Raw genomic sequence first — 6,223 nt, 5'->3', positions numbered from 1 at the left:
AAATCCACTGGAAAAAATTGCCTTTGTACATAAAAGGAATCACAGTGGACCCCCGGCAAAACTGAAGATACAGAAACGTTTTTTTCAGCAACAATTCACACTTCTGGTGAGTAGCTCTCACCCTTTGAGCTAATATCCTTCCTTGCCAGCATCTCCTCTCCCCTCCGCCTCATTGTGGATCCCCACCGATGCCTTTTGCCCTACGTCTGGAGCCCTTTATTTCTCTGAAGTACTCAGCCTCTGTCCTGTGATTGCCCGGGGGATGGGAATGAGTGGGATCGGTGGGTGACCTGAATGGTGTATGAAACCCTGTCAGGTAATGGACTTATCCCTTGAAGAGTCATGCTAAGTAAAGCTGGTGTTTTAGGCACGAGGTGGGGTCAACGGTTCGCGATGCATTTGCTGAGCATCTTCTATGTCCTGGGGTTTTAGAAATGGGTGTGGCTCATCCCCTTTGACTGTAGTCTAGTACAGGCCCGAGAGGAAGGCAGCGTTGGCTTTCTCACACTGTTGGCTGGCTGCTCCTCCCCTCTACTTATGGGTAAGAAAGTGGTGACATGAGTAGACTGAACAGAATTGATTTTGTTGTTGTTGTTGGCGTTTGGGCTGAAAGAAATGGGTGACTTCACAGATGGTGGGCCCTTGTTTGGAATTTTCTGACTGAGACGGCTCTTGAGAATTGGAAACCTTGGTTTTCCTGACATTTGTTGCATTTGAGGGAGCAGCCTACTCTCTCAAAGTAGGCTTACCCTCAAAGTAATTGAGGTGGCTCTCAATTACTTAGGCTTTTTTAAGGTTATGAAATGTCTCATCCTGCTAATTAAAGTGAAAAATGTAAATTGTTAAAAATTAGTAAATATTTTTTAAATGCCAGCAAGTAACAACAGAGGAGAGCCTTCAAGAAAGCATGATGAGAATGCACAGTTCAGGTGAAGAATGATACACTAATGTTTCTATCCTTGTTTAAATACACACAAAGCCTACTCTGTGTAGTCAGACCAGATGCATTTGTAAGGAAGAAAGAGTCGTGCCATCAGCTGTTGTCTCACTGTTTATGGTCCCAGCTGGAGGCAGGGTTCCAAAGGCCCAGGAGTTCCGGGTGAGCTCAGACCCACCCTGACTGGCCACGTCCCATTGGAGTGTGCGCTGTGTTCTGCTTTTGTCTTGTTCTGCTTTGGAGACTTTCCTGATGCCTTCATGGCCCATGGAAGGTGCAGCTCAAGAGTGTGGGGAGGCTAATGCCCTGGGGTCCACCTTCAACCATCCTCCCTTCCTCTAGATGGACAATCTGGGCAGCATTTCATGTGCTTTTCAAGAGGTCCTGGTAGAACTGAGCCCCTGTGACCCCACCCACCCAATGGCAGTTTCAGTAATGCACATCTGTACTGGCTTTTTCACCCCCCTCTTCCTCACTCTTGCTTCCTGGGATTCTCCCAATAGATTAATTAATTGCACAGAAGCCCTTGTCTAGAGATTCCTAAACAGAGACACTGAGGGAGTGGCACTGCCTGATAATATTCTGTAAAGTGCAGGTACTATAGGTGTCTCTCAAATATTTTGACTTATTAAGGTTATGAAATGTCTCCCCCTGCAAACTGAAGTTAAAAAATGTAAATTGTTAAGAAATGTAATAACTATTTTTATAATGCCAGTAAGTAATAGGAACGCCTTTGAGAAAGCATAATGAGAATGCAAAATTAAGTTGCAGAATGATGCAGTAAGATGTTTATACACTTGTTTAAGGACATGCAAAGCAATACCTTACATAACTGATAGCTACATATGCTTATGGCTGAAGGATATGTTCCAAATTCCTGGTGGTGGCCACTACCATGGAGGTAAACAGAAAAGTGGGGCTTGCAAGGGCTATAGAGAGGATTTCAGCTTAATCTGTAACTTTTGTTACGTATTTTAAAGAGAGAGTTTAAAGTGGGGAGGGTATAGCTCAAGTGGTAGAGTACCTGCTTGGTATACATGAGGTCCCGGCTTCAATCCTTAGTACCTCTTCCAATGATAAATAAATAAATCTAATTACCTCCCCCCACCAAAAAAAAAAAAAAGAAAAAGAAAAGAAAGAAAAGAAAAGGTTTAATAATAAAATAAAAATAAAATTTGACAAAATGTTAACATTTGTTCATTTGGGTTGGAAAGTATGCATGCATTTACTATATTTTCCTGTATTATGTATTTAAATTTTTTCCCAAATGGAAAAGTTAAAACAGCTTTAAATGTTTTCTAATAAGTCAGTGAATTCAGAACTCTAAAACAGAATTAAGATGACCTACATAAACTCACCTCCAAGCAACAACCAAAATTGACTATTTGATATTTGTTCCTCCAGATTTTTTTCTAACTTACAATTTGTTGACTTGAAACGTAACTATTAGCCTTATTTTCTTTAGAAGCTCAAGAACTCCTATTATTGATTATGCTAACCAGGGAGAAAGCGTTGGCAACAGAGAAATTCTTAAAATATATTAATTTCTTTTCCAGAAAATATGAAATTAGCATTACGGGACTAAAGATGGAGTGTGACCTATTTCAAGGTCACAGAGACAAGGTTGCCAAAGTAAAGAATGCTTGTTCTTGTCCCAGATGGCTGAACACCCAACCCCAAAGTTTTACTGGGAACAACCAGTAAAAGTTTAACCATATTTCTATCTTTTCTCTACAATCCATCTATAAAAACTGTAACATACAAGCTTTATTCTATCTTCCATAAGTACTTCTGATTACTGGGCTATTTTTTTTTTTCTTCTTATGGTTACAAAGAACCTTCATTAAATGTGCAAACTAAACTTACAGTTTGGAATCACGTGCATGGCTGCAACTTGGAACTATTCAGTATTATTTTTTATTAATATATGTGTTGGGAGACAAGAGAACATTTTGATAAATACCCATGAAATGTGCCAGATCGTTGCATATTTAGAGTATCTATTTGCACAAAGCAATGACGTGAACATACGGCTCACAAGTTCCGAAGACTGATCCTGTTAGATAGATGGATGCTGGTCATTTATCATGTGCCACCAGGAGTAGAGAGATAAATAGTAAAACCCTTTAATGGCTTCTGACATCCAGGCAACAAACTTTTCTGGCCTGTCTCTCTTTGCCCTCGGACTCATCAGCATCTCTGTGAAGCAGGACTCAAGGATGAAGTCCACATAAAACTTTTCCTCTAAGGTTTAAGGAACAGACCAGGAGGCCTTGGTTACCAGCAGACCTAAGCAGAAAACACTTCAGGAATAAAACCACAGTGTCTTTTCCTCTGAGGTTTTTTTGTTTGTTTAAAGGGAATTGTGGCTTCCCATACTGCAAATCTTTCTTTCTCTTTGTTTCCCTTCTCCCTTCACGCCCACCCTGTGGGAACCAGGAATAGTAATTTCTAATGGCCAAGGAGAGGGGGTGGGGAGGCATGCTGCAAAAGCCATGGAAGTGATTTGAAAACTCTTGACTCCTTCAGACTCACCAGTGCCAGAAACTATAAATAGGAAGGCTTGGCAAAAGGGGAGCAAGGGACAGATCTTTCACTTCAGAATGCTCTCTGAAGCAAGAGGGAGGGAGGGAGCAGGAACAGCATAAATATTTTGCATGAAACCCACTTCATTCCTGTACAGCAGAGCTGCTTGGCATGCTGGGAAAGCAGTTATCTGGGCAGGACTCAGAGCTGAAGAATTCTGCTGCAGTGGCCACTGTTTATCCGATGGGGTTTTAAAACATTCCTCCCTGGGGAGAAAAAATCGACAGTATTTGTTTTTTTTGGAGTATGTGTCTATTGCATGTCAGTTATGGACTGAATTGTGTCCTTCCCAAATTCATATGTTGAAATCCTAACCCTCAATGTGACAATACTTGGAGATAGGGCCTTTAGAGAGGTAATTAATGTTAAATGAGGTCATAAGGGTGGGCTCCTAATCCTAGGAGATTAGTGTCCTTGTAAGAAGAGGAAGACACCAGAGATCCCACTCTGTCTCCCCACATACAGAGAAAAGCCACATGGAAACCCAGAAACAAAGCAGCCATCTGCAAGCCAGAGAGAAAGTTCTCATCAGAAACCAACCCTACCAGCACCTTGATCTTGGACTTCCAACCCCAAAACTGTGAGAAAAGAAATTTCTATTGTTGAAGACACCTCATCTGCAGCATTCTGTTGTGTTAGCTGGAGCTGGGAGGTGGATTTCATTTCACTTGGGTAAGGTAACCAGCACTGGATACATATTAAGGTCCAAGAGGTGGCAGCTTGGTTAAGGGAACTGGCTATTAAACTCAGGCAAGCCTTGTTCAAATCCCAGTTAACAGCTTCCCAAGTGTGTGACGTCCAGCACATTATCATCCCTCTGTGTGTTCCTTCATCTGTAGAAGAGGAATAATAATAGTTTATACCTGCAAGATTGTGATGAGGTTACGCACTTTAATGAACGCAGAGCGTGTCGCAGCAGCTGGCCAACAGCTCTGCAAAATGCTAGCTCTGATGAGAAGGCTGAAAGCCTTGTGTGTTGACAGGATTTTCAGTTTACAAAGAACTTCCATAGCCATGATTATGTTCGATGTTTATAGCAATCTTATGAGATTAGTTGGAAAGAGAATGTTACATACACCCACGCGAGGGAAGAGGGAACCAAAATTCAGAGAGGCCAAGAAACTTTCCCAAGTTCGAATTCCTAATAAATCGAATGAATCAAGCAGAGCCAGGCTTCAAATTGAAGTCCCCTGACTCCAAGTTCTGTGCTTTCCGAACTAAATTTGCTCTCTCTGAATTCCTCCCTTCCCCTTTCGTTCTTTTTCTCATCTTCTTTTCACCAGATATGTTTCTCGAGTTTCTATTATGATCCTGTCATTTCCCCCTTTTCCCTGGACCTGTGTTTCTTTTCTGTTTATTCATTTTGACCTGGATGCTGTGCGCGCTGCGTGTGTGCGCGCGCCTGCCCGGGAGCGCGCCTGCGTGCCCGCCCTGCTGCGTCCGTGCCATCATCTCACTGGGGATGACCCCCTGCCTTGTGTCTCTTGTCCTAATCTGCCAGCTTTGTAGCTCAAAGAAGTCAGCACTGAGCTTTCAAGGACATATTATAAATAGAGCCTCAACAGCACTCTCTTTTCTTATCTGAAAACTGACACCAAACACAGGCAAGCACGACAAAAAGAAAAGAGAACAGGGTAGTGGTAGAGCAGATAATCAATATCTTTAAATGATAGGAGAGCAGAGATTCCCAAAAGGGAGGTGAAAGGAGTCCTGAAAATGACAGCCTGAGATAGCTTTCTGGGCTCTCCTAAGGGGGTGACGGACAAGGTGTTGTTTGAAAAAGCAGATTTCATGTTACAATTTTTATATTTGGGGAAATGTCAAAAAATATCTCTGATTCTTATAGCACAAACTATGGAAATTAAAGCTTAGCCAACTCTCCTTGACCCCTGAAGCTGTGTAGGAGGTAGGCTCTGAATGGTGAGATGAGATCATTACCCTGCGTTTTGGGCTATTTGGGACATGAACTTTAAAAGCTGGGAAACATTATTCTACAGAGTCCTCAGAAGAGAAGCAGGATCTGAAAGTTAGAAGAAGTCAGTACCTGAAAGGTTCCCATGGAGTTTGAAAAGACCATCAAATCCAAATCCCCGATTTTACAGGTGAGGCAGCTAAGGCGCAGAGATGTCACTGGCTCAAGGGCTGATGGTCACATTGCCTCACCCTTTACGTGCTTCACCCTTGCAGGTGAGGGGGTACTGGTGAATGACCAGGGAACGAGCAAGAAGTCATCCTCTAGTTCTACTATAGAGAATTAAAACACGCCTGTAGGAAGCTGGGACCAATCCGAGGGCATTGGCTCAATGGGCCTGAAGGAAGACATTGCAATGGAGGGTTTCAGGACCGCAAAAGCAGATTCCTCATGCTGTTCCAGATGAATTCTGAGTCCACGGTTCTTCAGGTAAGTCCTTCCAAAGACCTGAAGTAGTGAATTGGACAGGAAAGGATGTGGAGGACCAGGAAGCAGCTGTTGGCTTTCTGTGCAAATAAATAATGCCCCTCCAAGGAATAGGGTTTTTATCTATCCTGCAAGCAAACCACCCCTAAAGTGAAGGTGATCTTCACCCTTATACTTACCTTGACTCTGACCTACACCCTCACCTTTACCTGACCTTCAGCTTGAAGCTGAACTGAATCCTTTCCCTGATCTTTCTCCGAAACCTGCGTCTGATCTTCACCATGTCCCTGAGCCTGATACTC

At 42.8% G+C, this 6,223-nt stretch overlaps 1 long non-coding RNA gene across 1 annotated transcript; it reads left to right on the top strand.

Annotated features, from left to right (window-relative positions):
• Positions 1-5,387: 5,387 nt before the first annotated feature.
• On the top strand, positions 5,388-5,924 carry LOC135323306 (uncharacterized). Its single transcript, XR_010384705.1, has 2 exons — positions 5,388-5,625; positions 5,711-5,924. It is a non-coding gene; the product is annotated as an uncharacterized LOC135323306 (long non-coding RNA).
• The last annotated feature ends 299 nt before the right edge of the window (positions 5,925-6,223 follow it).

This window comes from Camelus dromedarius, chromosome 17 (assembly GCF_036321535.1).
Source record: "Camelus dromedarius isolate mCamDro1 chromosome 17, mCamDro1.pat, whole genome shotgun sequence".
NCBI classification, from domain to species: Eukaryota; Metazoa; Chordata; class Mammalia; order Artiodactyla; family Camelidae; genus Camelus; species Camelus dromedarius.
The sequence above is the reverse complement of the archived record's forward strand: the minus strand, read 5'-3'. Positions and strand labels throughout refer to the sequence as shown.